The 20,777-nt window shown below is 40.9% G+C and overlaps 3 long non-coding RNA genes across 5 annotated transcripts; 2 read left to right on the forward strand and 1 right to left on the reverse strand.

The window, feature by feature from the left end:
• The first annotated feature begins 740 nt into the window (after positions 1–740).
• Positions 741–3,136, forward strand: LOC126604642 (uncharacterized). 2 transcript variants are annotated; one of them, XR_007616700.1, is made up of 4 exons: positions 741–1,057; positions 1,686–1,772; positions 2,421–2,541; positions 2,626–3,136. It is a non-coding gene; the product is annotated as an uncharacterized LOC126604642 (long non-coding RNA). The 2 variants fall into 2 exon arrangements; XR_007616701.1 differs by having other exon boundaries at positions 742–1,008.
• Positions 3,137–11,952: 8,816 nt separating this feature from the next.
• On the reverse strand, positions 11,953–13,087 carry LOC126604641 (uncharacterized). 2 transcript variants are annotated; one of them, XR_007616699.1, is made up of 4 exons: positions 12,895–13,087; positions 12,714–12,811; positions 12,533–12,630; positions 11,953–12,357 (listed from the first exon to the last, which is right to left on the reverse strand). It is a non-coding gene; the product is annotated as an uncharacterized LOC126604641 (long non-coding RNA). The 2 variants fall into 2 exon arrangements; XR_007616698.1 differs by lacking the exon at positions 12,895–13,087 and having other exon boundaries at positions 12,714–12,875.
• A 4,186-nt stretch (positions 13,088–17,273) lies between these two features.
• Positions 17,274–19,483, forward strand: LOC126605184 (uncharacterized). Its single transcript, XR_007616863.1, has 2 exons — positions 17,274–18,212; positions 18,888–19,483. It is a non-coding gene; the product is annotated as an uncharacterized LOC126605184 (long non-coding RNA).
• Positions 19,484–20,777: the final 1,294 nt, after the last annotated feature.

Genomic DNA, 20,777 nt, shown 5'->3' on the forward strand with positions numbered 1-20,777 from the left:
GATGTGATATACAAAAGGTAAACAATATCTATCTTAATTAGATTCTATTTGAGATAATTTAGACGTCATATATAGAATGTGTACTATCTGACATTTCTCTATTAATTGGATGTCAAATATAAAAAATAAAAAAAAAGTTTCTTGAAAAAACATATATAAAATAAAATTTTAACAACTTGTTTTTTAATTTTTTTTTTTTTAAATTATCCATTTTTCTTATCTCACATTAATGTCGATAAATTTTTTATCCAAAATAACCATGCACAAGTCACATTACTTGCATTTATGGTTTATTACAGACCTTTTCAACTCCCTACAACCCTTTTCTCAAGTTGTTTTGGGGCAAAATTTATTAGGCTTTTTCGTTAAAACCAAGAGGTACAACAAAAACTTGAGACACAAGATGGATAGATAATGTCATAAATCATCATGACTTAATTGAACACTTTTACTATCCTACATGACACTTAAATGACGTACTTTTTGCTTACATGAACACCAGATTGATGCCGGACGACAAAATTCATTTATAGACACACACACACACACACACATATTATACATATACTAAAACCCAAACTCGGGTGGTACTGTTTTTCACTGTTCGTGAACAGTGAAAAGACGGTAATGCCCTTCTCTGTTGCTGGTTCTCAATTTCAATTTTCTGTATAGCACAGTGAAATGACAATTTTACCTGTGTTGTGCACGTGTTGATCATCGCGTAATGGGAAGCAGGATGCAAAATCTGAAGCCAGCTCTCTCTCTCTTTCCATCTTTCTCAAAGGTTCCTCAATGCTCCATTTTTTGATAGCCTTCCTCAGCGTTTTTGTCCTCCCGCTCCACGCGTCTCTTCTCCTCTGCTTTCGCATTGTTTGGATTGTTCTTCGCTATCGTGTTCTGCCATTTTTTAACCCTTGGTGGCTTTTCTTTTGTTAATCTTTGTGTTCACAGGTGTGGAGCCATTTTGCAAGGGAAAAACTCATCGGCCAGTCAAGGTTATTTAGCTTGGTAGGTTGGGTTGTACAGATCTTCAGCTTGGTGAATGTAATTTCTCTTTGTGAGTTTTTTTGGTTTTTTTACTGTAGGTTTTTGGTTATATTTTGTCTGATTTTAGATTTTACCAGTGGGTTTCTTATTGAGAGATGTGTTTTCAAAATTTTGGGCTTTTGTTGTTGTCGTCAGTTTTTGGGTATGAGATTTCGATTCTGTTCCGTGTGTGGTTTAGTCATCTAGGAAAAGAACCAGGTTTCATGTATGGGTGTTCGCCAATCAAACAGAATTCAAATATAGACCACACTCATCCAATGAAATTTGATTGGAGGTTGGGTGAGTGTGGTCTATATTGTATGGATCCTTTGTATTTGAAGCAAGATTTTGATAAAATTTGAGAATTTTTTGCAAATGACTACTTTTGTGTGTTCCAGCACTCTATGCATATTTTTTAATAACGTACCAACAATTAGGTTTCCATATTCTTAATGACTTGCAAAGATGTGTTCCAATTAGTCTGTGAACTTCATTATTGTAATCTTAATATATTTGTGTATATTAGTGCTTTTTGTTATGATTTAATGAGTTCGTGCTTTTTGTTGCTTAAGTAACATGAGAATATGTTTCTATTACCATGGATTACAATCGACTATCATTTTTACACTCACATTCCTTTGTGCTTTTGTTTTCCCTAGTTTTCTCCCCTGTTGCCTGTACTCATGCAGTTCCAACTTTTCTACAAACTCGATACTATGAAATGAACCTTTTTGGTCAATAAAACGGTATAATTTTTTCCCACTTTTGTGTATATTAGTGCTTTTTGTTATGATTTAATGAGTTTGTGCTTTTTGTTGCTTAAGTAACATGAGAATATGTTTCTATTACCAACTATGGATTACAATCAACTATCATTTTGACATGTTTGTGCCTATCCATGTGACTTTTTCAGTTGATTCAGCATGTTGTTATATATTATCTTCTTTCTTAGGTTCTTCAAGCATTTAGCTTCTTAGAATATGATTTTTTAGATGGTTCCCTTAACATGCTCTGCCTCAATTTTACAGAGCTCTTACATTAGTTTTTTCTTGCTCCTTTTTAACTCTTGACATGATTTCATCATGTTGGAAAAGCCATTTTCGGAATGTATGTCGAGGGTCAACTAAAACTTAACAGATTTATATATTTATTATTAGCTAACTCTTAATTATGATGCTGTTAAAAAAATCAAGGATAAGTTGAAGGATTTGAAAGAAACTAAAGTCGAATTAATATGAACCAACCATTCACTGCAAAATGATATATTTTTAGGTGTATTCACAATAAAAAGTACTATAATGACTGGTATATGTGGTTTATATTTTCTATACTTTTTCTTATAATCTCTTATGCCTTGATCTAATTACTTTCTTGAATTCAATCTGTTTTTGTAGAAACTTGGTTCTAAGGCAAGTTGGAAATGCACAAAAGTTTGATCGCATCCTCCTATAAAAGTACCAGAGAAGGTCATCTCCATTTCATGCAAAATCAGACTTCTTTCTACACACAAAAACAGTAGGTAAACACGCATTACCCTTATTTTGTTCATGCTATAATTCTACTGTCCATAAATTTATTTCAATTTTTTTTCCTCGCCAGAGATGCTTCCTTAATGACCAACATAGCAAAGAACAACTTTTAGTATTGCACTAAACAACATTTCCCATTAATGTTCTTGGACAAAAAACAATTTGTGTTTTTTCGTATCCAAAGGACTTCGTAATATTTTTAATAGACAAAATAGGTTTCTCTTTTGATATTTAAATTTGTTTAAAATTGTGTATAATTTTCATTCACATTGGTAACTCAGTTTTTCATTCAAACATTATTTATGAAAATTGAAATTGCATAATCTTTCATATAGTTTTCAATCCCGCAGCAACGAGCGTGTACATATTACCTATCATCCAGTATATGTTTCCATCATGAGATCACCCAAAAGACAAAAACCACCTTCATTGTCAGTTCATTTCCATACAAGTTATCTTGGATTGTTACAGCATTTAGCCCATGCTTAATATGAAGGACTAGACTACACTTGAAGGATTAGGAAGGGCTATCCATAAGGGGTTGATGTCAAAGTGTATCCCTAATCTTATCCCCACTAATACGTTTAAAAATTGTAAGCAGACATATTGAAATTTATGTATATAAACTTTTTTTTTTATATAAGAACAGATGTAATTTAGAATCATACATGTGTCAACATCCTGGTAGTATATTATTGAACGACACTAAAGATTAATTATGAACTTCGACTATATGCCAGAAAAAAGTTGCTCATTAATTGCATATAATTTATTTTGTTTGTTTAGGGAAGAGCATGGTGGCATGTGCTTTGGGTGGGAGTTTGTACCGTAGGAGAAGCTGTCGTACATTCTTGAAGCAGAACATCATGCGGAGAACATGCAAAGGATTGGTATGTATGTCTTTACCTCTTTTTAGATTAAATAAACCCTCTGTTTATAAACTTTATATTAGATATGGCTTTTGGCTTCATTATATATTTGTGAAACTAATCTCTGCAGTTTTTCAATTCATTTAGCGTATTTGTTATTTTGAATGACACTAAAATTATTTATGGGTTATAGGAACCATGGGTTAAGAAAATGGGTACAAATTCAGAGTTGCGTTCTTCTTCCCTCAAAATAAGAAGAAAACACTTCCTCAACACCATATTTTGGCACCTCAGGTATATTTGTGTTCTAAAGCCTTCATGTCTTGAGTACTTACGGTTTTGTACAGTGCAAACTTTAGCTTATTGATCCAATTGGCTAGAGTAGTATACTCAACCAATTTCATATCCTCTTGGCCAAAGGAGAGTATAATACTTGCCACTGAGAAAAATACTTCATATAATAGCAATATGTTGGTGTGTGGCATGCTCTAATTAGGGATATTTTTCTGTTATAAGAAAACCATAAAGAGTCACATTTTTGTTTTTTAGCATTTGGTTAATGTTTCAATCGTAAACGTGATTATGCAATGAAAGCTGAGGACACACAAATGATACATTAAGTTTGGTATTTGTAAGTTACAAGCTCATGGAAAGTAAGGTTTTGTAATTGTCTAATGACATGGTCAAAAAGTTGTCCACCTTATGTTTACAATGGTCGTCAACGAACACTATAGTCTCATTCCGTGGAAGAAATTTCAAAGTAAGATGTTAAATGTCTGAAATAAGCCTAATGTTGAAATTTATTTCCTTGTTTCGTTTTTTTGTATGAAAAAAATATTTATTGTTGAAATTTTCTTGGTACTTTGTTTTATAAAAGATTAAGCATGGGGATTATTTAGCTTTCATTGATTGGCATCGGTTTTTAAGTTTTGTCTCTGCTTTTGTTTGTAGGATCAACCTGGGAAAGAACAGAACAAAGCAGAGCACAAGCATTATCAATTTATTTGTTGAAGTATTGCAGGCCTGCAGCTATCTACACGACTCCAACGAGCCACACCTAGCTTACAACAGGTTTGCACACCTGTAAAGCTCCCTCTTCCTCTTTCCTTCCCTCCATTTTTTTTTCTTACAAGTTTCATGTTGTTTGTACCATACTTGACCAATCCCGAAACTACCGAGCACCGGCCAACGCTATACTGTCAAGGACCCAGAAAAGTTCCCCTCCGACCAGGAGGCCAATCACTACTCGACACGTGTCAAGATTAGAAGCCAATCAGAGCGCAGCACGTGTCGACATCAAGAACCAATCATAACATGACGCATGTCAATGTGACAAAGCTACAAGTTTTTCTATAAATAGGGGTCATTCCCCCACAATATTGCCTAATGCCATTTTGTGTTAAATCATTCACAAGAACTCACTAAATTGAGAGCTTGATCCTTTGTACTTGTGTAAGCCCTTCACTACTAATAAGAACTCCTCTACTCCGTGGACGTAGCCAATCTGGGTGAACCACGTACATCCTGTGTTTGCTTCTCTGTCTCTATTCATTTACGTACTTATCCTCACTAGTGACCGAAGCAACCAAGCGAAGGTCACAAAACCTGACACTTTCTGTTGTACCAAAGTCTTCGCTGATTTTGTGCATCAACATTTGGCGCCGTCTGTGGGAAACGACACTTATTCCTACTCTCTTCAGCTGTGTCAAGCTGGTTTCTATCATTCGTACACTTTCTTTTGATCAGGCATCCCTCTCCAACATGGGAAGCGAAGGAAGCCACAGCACACAGAATGACACCCCCCTTGCACATAGTGCGAAACAACGAAAGAAGGAAGGAAAACGAGTTCTTCTTCAAGCTAAAGTCGATGAGTTGGAAGCTCAGAACAACAAGATAGCAATGAGGAATGAGGTCCTCCAGGAGCAATATGAGAAGCTCTTCGAGACACTCCACGAAGCTAGGCAAGCTCAGACACGCGAGCTTGTTGCCCCCGTGGAAGTCAACCATCAACTGGGTGCCCTCCAACATGGAGGGTCACATGCATTCGACATAGATATCCCTGATAGGGAACAGATTACCCCTCGACTTGATAATCAACATGAGGCTTCTCTTAACCCAGTTGCTTCGACCCGAACCATGAGAAGTGGAGGGAGACACCTCTTTGCTGAAGGGGCAGAAGGATCGAAAGCCGTCTTTCGCGATTGTCGGGATTTCCTGAAGCAACGTCGAGAGAATTCCATCCATATAAGCTCAAAGATTAATGACCCAAGGATTTCTGAGAGACTCGGTCCCCTGCCACGGCCCAAACCGGCCACCAATTTGGGGAAGGGGCAACAAGTCCTAGAGAGACATGAGGGTACAGGGGACTCAGAGGTGTTCCGACAGACATACCCTGGAAGCCAGTACAGCGAGTCCAGGGAAAAATCACATGCCCTTGATCAAACCTTCCTAATTCCAATAGGAGATGGAGATTTACGAAAGAAAGCTCCAGTGACACATAACTCCGCTCAGGACCCCCTTGTCCTACAACTTCTTGAGGAAGTAAACAAGTTGAAGGCTGAACGTCAGGCTGAAATACCTGACTGGAACCAACCTAGGCCTGGCCCTCTTACAAGGAGGATCCTCAACACCCCCCTTCAAGCAAAGACAAAGCAAAAGCTTGGCTTGCAACTTTATACTGGAAAAGAGGACTCGATTGAGCACCTTAACCTTTTTGAGTCCACCATGGCATACCGGATGCACACCGACGAAGAGCGATGTCTTCTCTTCCCCTCCACCCTCTCTAGTGGAGCTCTAAATTGGTATTGTCGTCTTACACCTGAGACGGTAGACTCATTTGAGGAATTGAGGAAACTATTTGTTTCCCAACACATTTTCCAAACCGATCGCTTGCACTCTGCAGATGACTTGTACACTATCCGCCAGAAGCCAGACGAGTCATTACGTATGTATGCTGGCCGCTTCAGCCATGAATACTCCCGGTGTGCCGAGGCAGACGACAAGACTGCCCTCAAAGCCTTCACGGCAGGCCTACGTGATTGTTTCTTTAAATACATGATCAATGCCAATACTTGGAAGACTTACTCTGAGGTGATGGCACAGGCTTATAACCATGCCTCCGCCGAGGCAAAGACATATCAGGAGAAACCCCCTACAACCATCCTTTATCAACAAGTGGGAGGTGGAAGCCAGACTCACCTAAATGAGAAGACCTCGACTTTCCAAACAGCAGTGGCACCTCCCCATGCCTTGCATAATGCTTCACCGAATCAACAGACATATCAATTTCAAGGCAAGAGGAAGGATTTCCATCCTCACCACTCTCCTTTCAGTAAAAAGAGTAAGGGACACTATCCCGATAACCAAGGGTATCGCCACAATAACGCTCGCCCCCAGGCAGTCAATGCAGTGGGTCAAACCCGCGTCAAGATACCCCATACCCCAAGGTATGAGACATACACGCCCTTGAATGCCACATGCGCGGCCATTTACCCCAGCATAGCTCACCTGATACCAAAGCCAAAGCCGAGGCACCCAGATTACACGCCCCCGAATAACGCGGGCATGTTTTGTTGCTACCATGAGCATAACGGCCATGATAGCGAGAAATGTATCATCCTCCGTGATCGTATTGAAGCTTTGGCACGAGAAGGAAAAATTGATCAATTCCTTCTTCACCCTCAAAGGGATAACCGTAACCAACGCCAGGTGAATGTCATATATTCCATAAGCGGCGGCACACCCATATCTGAATCTTCCAATAGGGCCATGAAAAACAGTGAACGAAGTCTGAGGCCTGGTCACCAAGTGTTTCACGTGGAAGACATCAGGGGAGGGAAGTATCAAAAACCTAACTGGGATCCGATATGTTTCTACCCTGAGGAAGAAAGAGGCATCATCTACCCTCATAACGACCCATTGATCGTGAAGGCTCACATAGCCAACTTTGATGTTCGACGAATCCTCGTAGACACAGGGGCTTCGGTCAATATCATGTTTGCCGAAGCTTTCAGGGCACTCAGTGTAGCTGAACACTTGCTCGATCGCTCGATTTCTCCTCTGATAAGCTTCTCCGGTGATATCGTGCAACCCTTAGGGAGCATACATTTACCCTTTACTATTGGTACAGGCCCTTACACGGCTACCATTACCACTAACTTCCTAGTGGTTGACTGCCCAACGACATACAATGTCATCTTTGGGCGCACATGCATCAATGATCTCAAGGCTATGGTATCCACGCATATGCTGTTGATGAAATTTCCAACCCCCCATGGCAACGGCTACATCAGAGGAGATCAGCTTACTGCACGATCATGTTACAACATTTCAGTTAAGCAACAACACTTGCCCGGACCCAAGGAAACCCTGTCTGTACATGACCAAGTCACAAAGACCAGCCTAGATGAAGCGAACTTGGATCTTCCTGATAGCAACAATCAACCCGATGATCCTCGAGATGACTCTTTCACCCAGCAAGCCCAACCTGCTGAAGAGTTGGAGAAGGTACCTATCTCAAGAGATTATCCAGATCGCATGGTGAAGATTGGCACCACATTGTCACCACCCCTTCGGTTAGCATTGATATCTTTTTTGAAAGAGAACACTGAAGTCTTCGCCTGGTCATACGAGGACATGCCAGGCATCTCTCCCGATGTCATCTGTCATCGTTTGAGTATTGACCCCAAGATCAAGCCGGTGAGACAGAAGCGAAGATCTTATGACGCTGAACGATACGAGGCAATGAAAGCGGAAGTTGAAAAACTCAAAGGCATAGGCTTTGTCCGCGAAGTCAATTACCCGACATGGGTAGCAAATGTGGTCCTTGTTAGGAAAAATCCGACCAAAGAAAGTCTTTCGCTTCAAAAGGTCTTGTGGAGGATGTGTGTTGACTACACCGACCTAAACAAAGGGTGTCCGAAAGATAGTTTCCCTCTTCCTCTTATTGACAGGCTTATAGACTCTACGGCAGGGTGTGAGCTCTTGAGCTTTATGGACGCTTATTCAGGATACAACCAAATCCTCATGAACCCCTCAGACCAAGAACACACGGCCTTCACTACTGACAGGGGACTATATTGCTATAAAGTCATGCCTTTCGGCCTAAATAATGCAGGAGCAACTTATCAGAGACTGGTCAATTCAATGTTCGCCGAACAAATTGGGAAGAACATGGAAGTTTACGTTGATGATATGCTAGTCAAAAGCAAACATGCTGACCAACACATCACCAACCTATCTGAAACTTTCACCATTCTAAAGAGGTATCGAATGAGGTTGAACCCCAACAAATGTGCCTTCGGCGTGGGCTATGGCAAATTCTTAGGCTTCATGATTAGCCAACGAGGCATTGAAGCTAACCCTGAAAAGATCAAAGCAATCCTCGACATGAAAGAGCCAATAACTTCAAAAGACATCCAAAGCCTTACTGGTAAGGTGGCAGCCTTAACCAGATTCATCTCTAAGGCCACAGACAGATGTGCTCCTTTCTTCAAAGCACTCAAGGGAAATAAGAAGTACATTACATGGACGGAGGAATGTGCCAAGGCATTCAGGAACCTCAAAGAGTACATGAGTAAAGCCCCTCTGCTCTCCAAACCAGAAGTTGGTGACACTCTCATCATCTATCTATCGGTTTCGGCTTCAGCAGTCAGTTATGTTCTTATTCGAATGGACAGTGGTGTCGAACGGCCCGTCTACTACGCTAGCAAGGCCCTACAAGATGCGGAGACACGATACTCCAACATTGAGAAATTAGCTCTAGCATTGGTCATGTCTGCTCGGAAACTTCGCCCTTATTTCCAAGCACACGCCATCATCGTGCTTACCAATCACCCTCTTCGACAGATACTCCAGAGTCCTGACACGTCTGGACGAATGATCAAATGGGCGATAGCATTGGGTGAGTTTGACATCTCCTACCAACCAAAACCAGCCGAAAAAGGTCAAGCAGTAGCAGATTTCATCGCCGACTTCACATATCCTGTTGACATTGCTTCTACACCTAAAGCAGTAGCTTCATTACCATCGGAAGCTCAGAAGATAGAACCAACAACCCCAGCATGGAGTCTGTATGTTGATGGCTCATCCAACCAACAGGGCTGTGGAGCGGGACTAGTCTTGACTACGCCCGACAAAGTAGCAATGGAGTATGCTCTTCGTTTCAAATTCAAGGCATCAAACAATGAGGCCGAGTATGAAGCCCTTCTAGCAGGATTACGTTTGGCCAAACACCTCGGGGTTAAACAAATTGATATTTTCAGTGACTCCCAATTAGTGGTCAACCAGGTTACCAACAACTTTGATGCTAAGGACAGCTCCATGGCAGCATATCTTGCGCAAACACAACTTTTGCTCAAACACTTCCACTACCAGATCACCCAAGTTCCTCGAGCGGCAAACAGTCATGCAGACGCCCTGGCTCGCCTCGCCTCAGCTGTGGAAGACAAGATTGGAAGAAAAATTCATGTCGAACTGTTGGCAACACCAAGCACCATGGCCGCAGAAGTATGCAACTTACAACAGGGGGATAGTTGGATCACCCCGATCTATAATTTCCTTGCTCATGGCACCCTCCCAAATGATAAAGTCCAGGCTAAGCAAATTCGATACAAGTCTACCCGCTACCTGATCATCAATGATCAACTCTATAAGCGAGGTTTTAGCCTGCCATACTTAAGGTGTCTTACGCCTGCCGAGGCGAAAATCGTCCTTCGGGAAATACATGAGGGAGTCTGTGGAGATCATGCTGGATCTCGGTCCCTAGCACACAAGACTTTTCGCCAAGGATATTACTGGCCAACACTCTACCAGGATGCCATCAAAGTATCCCGCTCATGTGACAAATGTCAACGATATGCGACTATTCCTCATTCCCCTCCAGAGCCTCTTACTCATATGATCAGCCCTTGGCCCTTCGCCCAGTGGGGACTTGATTTGATCGGCCCAATGCCGGCAGGGAAGGGCAAAGTCTGTTACGCAGTCGTTGCAGTGGACTACTTCACAAAGTGGGCCGAAGTAGAACCCTTGGCAACCATTACTGAGGCAAAGATAGAAGACTTCGTGTGGAAGAACATCCTTTGTAGATTCGGCATTCCCAATGCGATAGTCACTGACAATGGGCGACAGTTTGACAACAAGAGGTTCAGGTTGTTCTGCTCTAAGTTCAACATCAACTTATGCTTTGCCTCTCCAGCTCATCCCCAGTCTAATGGACAAGTTGAGGCCATCAACAAAATAATCAAGCGCACTTTGAAAACCAGCTTGGACAAAGCTAAAGGCTGTTGGCCAGAATTTGTACCCCAAGTTCTTTGGTCATATCGCACTTCATATCGGACTTCAACAGGAGAAACTCCATTCTCACTTGCCTTTGGCACAGAGGCGGTTGTCCCTGTTGAGCTCGAGCAAGCAACATTCCGAGTCCAGAACTACATTCAAAGTGAAAATGACAAACAACTCACCCTCAACTTGGATTTAGTCGAGGAACACAGAAACCAAGCTCACTTGAGGAATGTCGCCTACAAGCAGCGCATCTCCAACTATTATGACTCTAGGGTCACGCCTCGTTCTTTCAAAATAGGGGACTGGGTCTTAAAGAAAAGATTACTCTGCGACAGAGTCCCGAGTGAAGGCACACTTAGTCCAAACTGGGATGGACCGTATGAAGTCATTGGCATCAGTCGCCCTGGCTCTTACACACTTAGAAGCTCCGATGGCAATACCCTTGGCCATCCATGGAACGCTGATCACTTGAAGTACTACTACAAATAGACTCACGATGTACAAGTGTTGAGCTATAGCCGTTCGGCATCCTATGTAATGAAGGCCATTTGGCAATGAATTCAATAAAGAGGTAATTTAGCCAACTCAGCCCTCACTCTTTTACATTCATAGCAAGCGATGCCGGAACCCTTCTCAATCAGAAAGCAATCCGTCTTCCACAGTCACTACAAAACAAGCAAATGAAGACCGTGTCAAGCACCAAAAAAAAAAAAACAGCTTCATCCAAAAAGCTTCACCCGAAAAGCTTCACCTCCAAAGCTTCACCCACAAAGCTTCACCTAAAAAGCTTCACCCAAAAAGCTTCACCCGAAAAGCTTCACCTCCAAAGCTTCACCCACAAAGCTTCACCTAAAAAGCTTCACCCACAAAGCTTCACCCAAAAAAAAAACTTCACCCGAAAAGCTTCACTTAAAAAAGCTTCACCTACAAAGCTTCACCTAAAAAAGCTTCACCTACAAAGCTTCATCTACAAAGCTTCACCATCAAAGCTTCACCTAGAAAGCTTCATCTACAAAGCTTCACCATCAAAGCTTCACCTAGAAAGCTTCATCTACAAAGCTTCATCTACAAAGCTTCACCATCAAAGCTTCACCTAGAAAGCTTCAACACCAAAGCTTCACCTACAAAGCTTCAACACAAAACCTTGCTCCAAATAAACAAATTTTGTTCACAAAACCCAAGATGCCCTTGAACTTGTACAAAAACACTTGGGTAAACATAAACATTTTTTGTTTTACACCCACAAGGGCCCAAAATTTTCCTTCTTATTTATTCACTTATATATGTTCCCAAACATATTATAATAGATCCAATAACAAGCCAAAGTCCCAAGTTTCATAATGGACAAAAGTACAAGCAATTCATCAATAATGAAGGTGCTACAAAAATTGGAATCTGCCCCAAAATAGAAATCCAACCCAAGAGACTTTTTCTCTCTCTCCCTCTTCCGCCTCCTTTCATCTATCAAATTTCTGCAACCTCTGCTCTTCTCCAATGGAGCTGAATTTTAGACACCCTATGGTTCTTGAGCATATGAACAACTTTCAAGAAGGAACCATTTCTGTTTGAGCGACGGAAATTACAGTGTTGAAGCTCCAAACATGACAGTCGGATTCTTGCAGATTTCGAAGCTGCTGTGATGTTTCGAAGATCTGGAAATATTTAACCATTAGTTCATTCTGAATTTTTGATATGTTATGAAAGAGACGATGAGGAACAACTTCAATGAAGAAAGCATGCCGATCTGAACAATAGAAAATGGAGTTTCGAAGCTCACAACAAATCTGACGGGTTGACAGAAAAATAATAACCAGTCATTCATCATACCTGGATTTCTGGAGTTATACTGCTCCGAGGGATCTCAAATTTGGATATGTTGTAGTTCACGAGCTGAGGAACAACTTCAATGAAGAAAGCATACCGATCTGAACAAGAGAAAATGGAGTTTCGAAGCTCACAACAAATCTGACGGGTTGACAGAAAAATAATAACCAGTCATTCATCATACCTGGATTTCTGGAGTTATACTGCTCCGAGGGATCTCAAATTTGGATATGTTGTAGTTCACAAGCTGAGGAACAACTTCGATGAAGAAAGTATGTTGATCTGAATAAGAGAAAATGGAGTTTCGAAGCTCACAACAAGTCTGACGGATTAACAGAACATTGATGAACAGTTACTCATCATACTTGAATTTCTGAAGTTGTACTACTCCGATGGATCTCAAATTTGGATATGTTGTAGTTCACAAGATAAGGAAAAACTTTCATGAAGACGACTTTGCAATCTGAGCTATAGAGAAAGGTGTTATCTTGCATCCACTCAGGCTGATTAGTGGAAACGAAAAGCAATTCCACCAAAGAAAAGATGAAAAAGAGAGAAAAGCTACTAATTGCACTTGATCTTGTCTAGTCAATAGCATGCAGCATCAAACACACAAAAGTTGGAAATATTTTTAGATAAAGCATATACGAATGTGTGACATCGAAACAAGGATTCGTTACTTTGACAAATTAGTAACACGCGAGACACCTCATTCGGCAACTCTCTTCGCCTGAAGACTTGGGGGACTCCCACCATATGCTACTGCACCTTGATACTCGGCAGTCTCACAACCACTCAGTGACTTGGATTTTTCAAGTCTCCAACCGAGAAGTTTTCCTCACTCGGGAAATTAAGGGAACACTACCTCAAACTACATGCTTCACTCACAAAGCTTCAACAATACAGGTTTCAACAAAAGCAAAAATTCAAAGAACTTTATGAAGAAGGCTTTGGTGTATTTAACACAATATGTTGAAATGAAGCAAAGCTTATTTATTAATATTTTCGATAAGCCACAAATATGTACATATACATGAGTCAAACTAAACAAACAAAAGGGAGCCTTCACAAAGGTTGCTTAGGGGAAGTCTCAGCAGTCGGTAGAGCCCCAGAAAGAGAAAGCACCGGAGGGTGGTTATCCGGAGCCTCAGTACTTGACAAAACCCCAGAAGGAGGAGGCATTGGAGGTTCATCATTTGAAGCTTCATTACCAGGTACAGCCCCAGAGGACGAAGGCAATAAATGCCTTTGGAACAAACCCACAAACCGCTGATGATCAAGTAAAACCTTACCATCAGATTCCTTCATCTGGTCAAGCTTCCTCTTCATGTTTGTAGCATAGTCATGGGCGAGCCGGTGCAACTGCTTATTCTCATGCTTGAGCCCTCTAATCTCCTGTTTGAGACTCATCACTTCAGCAGCCAATGATTCAACTTGGCGGGTTCTAGCAAATAGGCGTTGGGCCATATTAGACATAGAACCTGCACACTGAACACTAAGAGCCAGAGAGTCCTTAACAGCCAACTCATCAGACCGTTTGGAAAGTAGTCTATTATCTTTGGGAGTGAGAAGGTTCCTGGCCACCACTGCAGCGGTCATATCATTCTTCATCACAGAATCCCCAACGGTAAGAGGACCAGTAGGGGATATGAAGGATGGGCGCCATATGTTGTCTGGAGAAGGCGTGGCTGTCTCTTCTCCAAGGTTCAAGTCAAAACGACGGTCGGAGGGTCCAGACATTTTCAAATGTGTTGAAGAAGGAAGAGGTCAAACAAATCAAGATCTTAGAAGTGCAAGAAATGAGCTTCTACTGGTAGAGATTCAAGTGTGCTGTGGAACTTAATGTCAGCCTCTATAAAAATCTGCACTCGACGGAGCTTCAGAAATCGAAGAGGCGTTTGCTTTCTCAAAAGCTGGGCTGCTCAGAGACCACGAGGGCCGATCTCAGAAATCGAAGAGGTGTTTGCTTTCTCAAAAGCTGGGCTGCTCAGAGACCACGAGGGCCGATCTCAGAAATCGAAGAAGCACCTGCTTTTTCAGCCTCGTCAGCACCTGTCACATGCACAATCAGCTTTGCGGAAATTACGGGCACTCTGTCAAAGATTTCTGGTGAAGTAGAAAGCACGTGAATCTTACTGTTCAATCACCGCTCTCCATATGCACCATCAACTCCTCGGGTACCACATATAACTTTGTCAAAGATCTCTGACAAAGTTTAGGCACGAGAATTTCGAAGTTCCAGCTACCCTACTATTACCCATAAGGGTAAAGGAACAGCACCACTGCTTGACAACTGGAAAGTCCCTATGTGTGTTGACCTCCGTGTTTTGCGGCAAGACAGGTTGGCAAGAACGTCCAACCTTTACTCACATTCGAGAAAAGACTCCCAACATAATTACTTTCTCAAAAACCGGAGTATCACCGCTTTCCGAATCTCGAGAGTCAGATCCTCGACGGGATTGCTTGTTCGAAAACCGAAGAGGCACAACTCTTAGAACTTCGAGAGCCAGATTTCCTTATATAAAGCTTGTCTGTAATCTTCACACGTAATATCAGCTTTCCAGATACCACATACCACTTTTTCAAAGTGCTCTGACAAAATTAAAACACGTGAAGCTGGCAGCTCCCACTACATTGCTGTGACCAAGAAGGGTAAAGGAATAGCATTACTACTTGTTATTGGGAAATCCCTATATACATTGACCTCCCTCCTCAACGGACAGGCAAACCTGCAAAAATGCTCAACCCTTTCTCGCGTTCGAAAAGGTACCCTCAACATAACCTCTCGAAATACTCAGCTTTATTTCCCCCCGATAATACCTCAGCAAATAAGCCACACCAAGAACAAGAGTATCTCATATCATCAGGGTCGAAAGCAAGAGTATCCCATATCATGCTTTCTCCCTGTCTTTGTCTTTGTCCTTGTCCACACCTGCAGGACAAAGAGAAAGAGAGCAGTCAGTCGGAACCTGAAATCAAACCTCCAATTTGGAACTGACTGCCTGGAGCCTTTGCCTGGTTGCTTACTTAGCATTGCTCTCGAGTACTCATCCTCAACTGCTGTCAAGGTCACGAATTCCACCGGCAAATACCTCATGACAGTTGATCAGATATTGGCTCTTTACACTGAAGCTGCCAAGCGTGGATGAGTCACTATGAAGGAATGTTCTGAAGGACCATTTAAATGCAAAGGTTGCACACCACTTCTGCCATGCAAAAGATTGAAGCAGAAGGTTCAACGGTGAGCTGAAACAGATCACTACAGCACGACACCTTTCCATACCACATTCATTATTCCGTCAACAGCAAAAGTATCCCATATCATCAAGGTCGAACGTACTCTAGATTTGATGGACTTGTTTTGACCCTCAAATTTTTGAATCGGCCTTATACTCTGAAGGGCACCAGAAAACCCTCCAGCACAGTTCAAGAATAAGCCTGTGGAAAGTTACTTCTTCAAAAGCAAAAGTATCTCATATCATCTCTTATCCATTTGCTTCTCCTTATCCTGGCAGTTGAATGAGAGACAAGGAGAAAGAGAACAATCAACCGGAAGCCGAAGTCAAACCTCTGATCCTGGGTTGCTTACTTGGAAGTTTGACTGCTTACCTTGTCTGTCACCTCTTTCGGCAGATCTCCTAGCTCGGCGACTTGGGGGACTCCTACTATAGGGTTTGTATCACACTTGACTAAGCCCGAAACTACAACTAAGCTTCAAGTGAAATTGATACATTACCTTGTGCGTCAACATCAGCTAAGTACACCATTCCCGGATGGAGGAAAGGTACTTCCAGAGAAGGGCAGATGAAGATCAGACCACACTTCGGTACTTAGAAGTTTCGTGATTACTCAAGGGATTGGATCTTGCAAGTCCCCAACCGAGGAGTTTCCCTCACTCGGGAACTTAGGGGAGCACTGTTTGTACCATACTTGACCAATCCCGAAACTACCGAGCACCGGCCAACGCTATACTGTCAAGGACCCAGAAAAGTTCCCCTCCAACCAGGAGGCCAATCACTACTCGACACGTGTCAAGATTAGAAGCCAATCAGAGCGCAGCACGTGTCGACATCAAGAACCAATCATAACATGACGCATGTCAATGTGACAAAGCTACAAGTTTTTCTATAAATAGGGGTCATTCCCCCACAATATTGCCTAATGCCATTTTGTGTTAAATCATTCACAAGAACTCACTAAATTGAGAGCTTGATCCTTTGTACTTGTGTAAGCCCTTCACTACTAATAAGAACTCCTCTACTCCGTGGACGTAGCCAATCTGGGTGAACCACGTACATCCTGTGTTTGCTTCTCTGTCTCTATTCATTTACGTACTTATCCTCACTAGTGACCGAAGCAACCAAGCGAAGGTCACAAAACCTGACACTTTCTGTTGTACCAAAGTCTTCGCTGATTTTGTGCATCAACACATGTTAACATCAATTTCTACATCAATGAAATAGGAATAGCTAGATTTTGAACAACTATTTATATATATATATATATATATATATATATATGTAGAGTTGTCAATAACTATTATATACATTTTATAAATACTTTGTACATATTTTGTATAAATACTTTTTACATATTTATTTACACAACGGTTACAACACATTTAGTTCCTCATTGTAACACATACGCTTATCATCAAGTTGACATTCCCGCGACATCGCACGGGCTAAATTTCTAGTATATATCTAGAATGGTATAATTTTCATTAAGAAATATTCTTATTTGTTCATATAAAATTTGTTAATACATTTGTCATTCTTGACTATTGCAAGCAAAAAAACAAACCATCCAAGTGCAGTCGGAAAAATAAAATTAATATTTAAACTTAGGCTAAATATCAATTTACTACTTTCAAGTTTCGTGATTTTCAACTTTTAGTATATGAAACTTTTTTCTTCTCAGAGTCATACATAAAGTGTTAATTTTGAGATAGTCTTATACATCTATTAGTATGACTGTTAAATCTCCTGTTAACTGATGACGTGACATCCATATGAATAATAAGTGGACGACACGTGTCATTAAGGATCCACGTGGAAATTAAAAAAAATTTAAAAAATAAAAGTTTGGTCGTTTTTTCCCTCCCCGACCTTCCCTTCCTCCCTTATCCCTCCATTCTCTCCTCTGCACTAACCCACCAAACCCTCCTCTCCTCTCCTCTTCAACTCATTCTTTCTGTCTTTTTGTTTCGCTTCACTCCCTACCAGTACACATCTCCTCGCTGGCCATCTGCAATCTCAAGCAGCTTATCTCATAGATTTCTTCCCCATTTGATTTTCTTCTATATTTTTGGGATTTTAATCCCCAAATAAATGGTGCCGTAGCTTATCTTCCACAACCAGTAATCCCAATTTTTCTGCTCAAGAAACAAAATCTACTGATTACACGGGATTCAGTTTCCTTCCTTCTTCTCTCCGATACCCGAATCGGATTCCGCAGCCGTGAAACCGCAGCTGAATCTTTCTCTGCCCTGGTCCGTCGGATTTGGTCAAAAATGCAGGTCGGTATCGAGACCCATTAAAGCTCTGATCCTTTCGGCTCCTATTTGTATCTCGTTGGTCCGTCGGATTTGCGCTCAAACCCAGAAAAGCTCCGCCGCAAGCCGCCGTAAAGATCAGATATTTAGCTGCCCTTGTTAAAATCTCCACCTGGGTTCTTGATCTTGGTACTGAATCTACTGTTTTCTTTCTCCTTTTTTTGTTCTGAATTTTGAAAGTGTGATAATCTCGCTGCTCAAATTTGGCCGTTTGGAGAAGAAAGGGGAGAAAAAGATTCTTAGGTTGCTTTTAATTTCGATTTATTTCCTTCGTGTTAAATGGGTTTACGGCGAAGAATCTAGGTTTTAATTTCTTTTGAGCTGAAAAGATTCGAAAGCCAAGCCCTTTGAGTCTCTGAGGGAGCTTCTTTTACCAGGATTCCAAAAGGAAAAGCAAAATCTGAAGAATTGCAACGGTTGAAACCTTCAAAGTCGCTTTATAGAAAACACATTCTCTTCTCTGAGCCCAAATCATTCTTTCCCTTTACCAAGTATCCTTTGCTTCTATTAATTGGAGCTATAATGCATTTACGAGCCAAAAGCCAGAGGTTTTGAAGCTTGAATTTGCATAAATTATAGCACATTTTCAGTTACCATTCTTTGGATCCGAAATGTTATAAATAGGAAGTCTTTTGGGTGCATATTGTCGTCTGGGAATTGGGTTTCTACCAAGTTGGTTTTGAGTGGCATTGTGCTGAGTTTCAAGATTTCAAAGCATCGATGGGGTTCTTCGAAGTTTCACGATGTTGTTCATTGTGATATGTTTTTTTTCCCGGCTGCCTGATGTTTCTGAACAATCCTCAGGAGGCTCAACACGCGGGCTTGATGGGCTTCTTTGCGATGGGTGGAGTCGAAGATGGAGGGGAAGGGTGGATGTATGAGGAGTCGAAGAGGAGAGGAGAGGAGGGTTTGGTGGGTTGGTGCAGAGCAGAGAATGGAGGGATAAGGGAGGAAGGGAAGGTCGGGGGAGGTAGAAGATGATCAATCTTTTTTTCTTTTTTTTGAATTTTTAATTTCCACGTGGACCCTTTAATGACACATGTAGGGATGGGCAAAATACCCGCGGTTATGGATAACCGTGGTTACCCGCCCATTTAAACTTCACGGTTACGGTTATGGGTAACCGTTTAGATAATTAAACGGTTATGAGTATAACCGTTTACTCGTGAAATTTAAATGGGTGGTTATGGGTATTAACCGTGGTTATAAACGGGTAACCGTTTACCCATTTATTATTGGGAACTTTAACGAAAAGCATCCGGTACTATTCATTTTAACGAAAAACCACATTTTTACACTAAAAAGTCAATCCTGGTACTATTCACTTTAGCCTTTATTTTGTCATTATCATTAAAACTCAAAGTTTTCAAGCCCTTTTTAGTAGTTTTCTTTTTATTTTATATATCTAATGTTGAATATTTAAAATAAATAAATAAATAAATATATATATATAGATATATATAGACACACATACGGCGCTGTTTGACAGGGGATGAGAATATATATATATATATATATATATACACACACACACACAAACACATACGGGGCTGTTTGACAGGGGATGGAAAGTTGGGTTAATAACCCAACAATCACCTCTCTTCAATTTGAATACTGCATTCTTTTCTTTTTTTTTTTTTTTTTTTTTTTTTTTTGAAAACTGGAACAACAGAACCTGGGCTAAGAAGCCAACCAAACAGAAAGGCAACACAAGGCAAACGACAAGCAGAAGCTAGAAAATCCTTGCAGGGTTTAATATTATGACAATTTTTTTTTTAATTTTTAAGTTGTTAAAAAATATGTAGACGGGTGAAAAATGGGTTATGGTAAAAAAAAAAAAAGGATAAATGGGTTAAAAAGGGTAAATGGGTAAACGGGTATTAAACGGTTACGGTTAAATGGTTATGCGGTTATGGGTATAGTTAACCGTTTATAAATGGTTATGGGTATGGATATAACCGTTTAGGCAATTACCCAACGGGTAAACGGTTATGCGGGTATGAGCATAAACGGTTATGGGTAAATTAACCGCGGTTACCCGCCCCGCATAACCATTGCCCATCCCTAGACACGTGGCGCCAAATCATTATCTACATAGGTACCACGTCATCAGTTAAAAGGGAGACTTAACAATCAGATTATCAGACTAACAGATGTATGAGACTGTTCCAAAATTAACACTTTAGGTATGATTCTAGAACGAAAAAAACTTCATGTACCAAATGTTGAAAATCACAAAACTTAAGGGTAGTAAACTGAGATTTATCCTAAACTTAAAAGGGGCCAAAAGTGTAGGAACTCATAACTCAATGGTAGTAAAATGTCAAATTATAAAATTCAAGGGCCAAAATGTTACTGACCCTAAATACATGGGTGCAAAGTGAAGCCGTTTAATATTTTGAGTCCATTGAGCAAAGAGAGAAAGAGTGCCCAATCTAACATTTCGTCACAGTACAACAACAACAACAATGCCTTCTCTCATTAAGTGGGATTGGCCGTATGTGAACCTTATTTGATTTCCTCACTTTCCATTTGGTGTCTCTCACACGTTGGTGGTTAGAGAGAAGCTAAAATGCTTATGTAAATCCTCCGACTTCCAGAAGTGTGGATTACCGTGACTAAGTTACCAGCTGATCTTTTTATTTATTTATTTTTATAAAGAATAAATAAATAAAGATAAAGAGTCCATAATAC

This window comes from Malus sylvestris, chromosome 15 (genome assembly GCF_916048215.2).
Source record: "Malus sylvestris chromosome 15, drMalSylv7.2, whole genome shotgun sequence".
Classification (NCBI taxonomy): domain Eukaryota; kingdom Viridiplantae; phylum Streptophyta; class Magnoliopsida; order Rosales; family Rosaceae; genus Malus; species Malus sylvestris.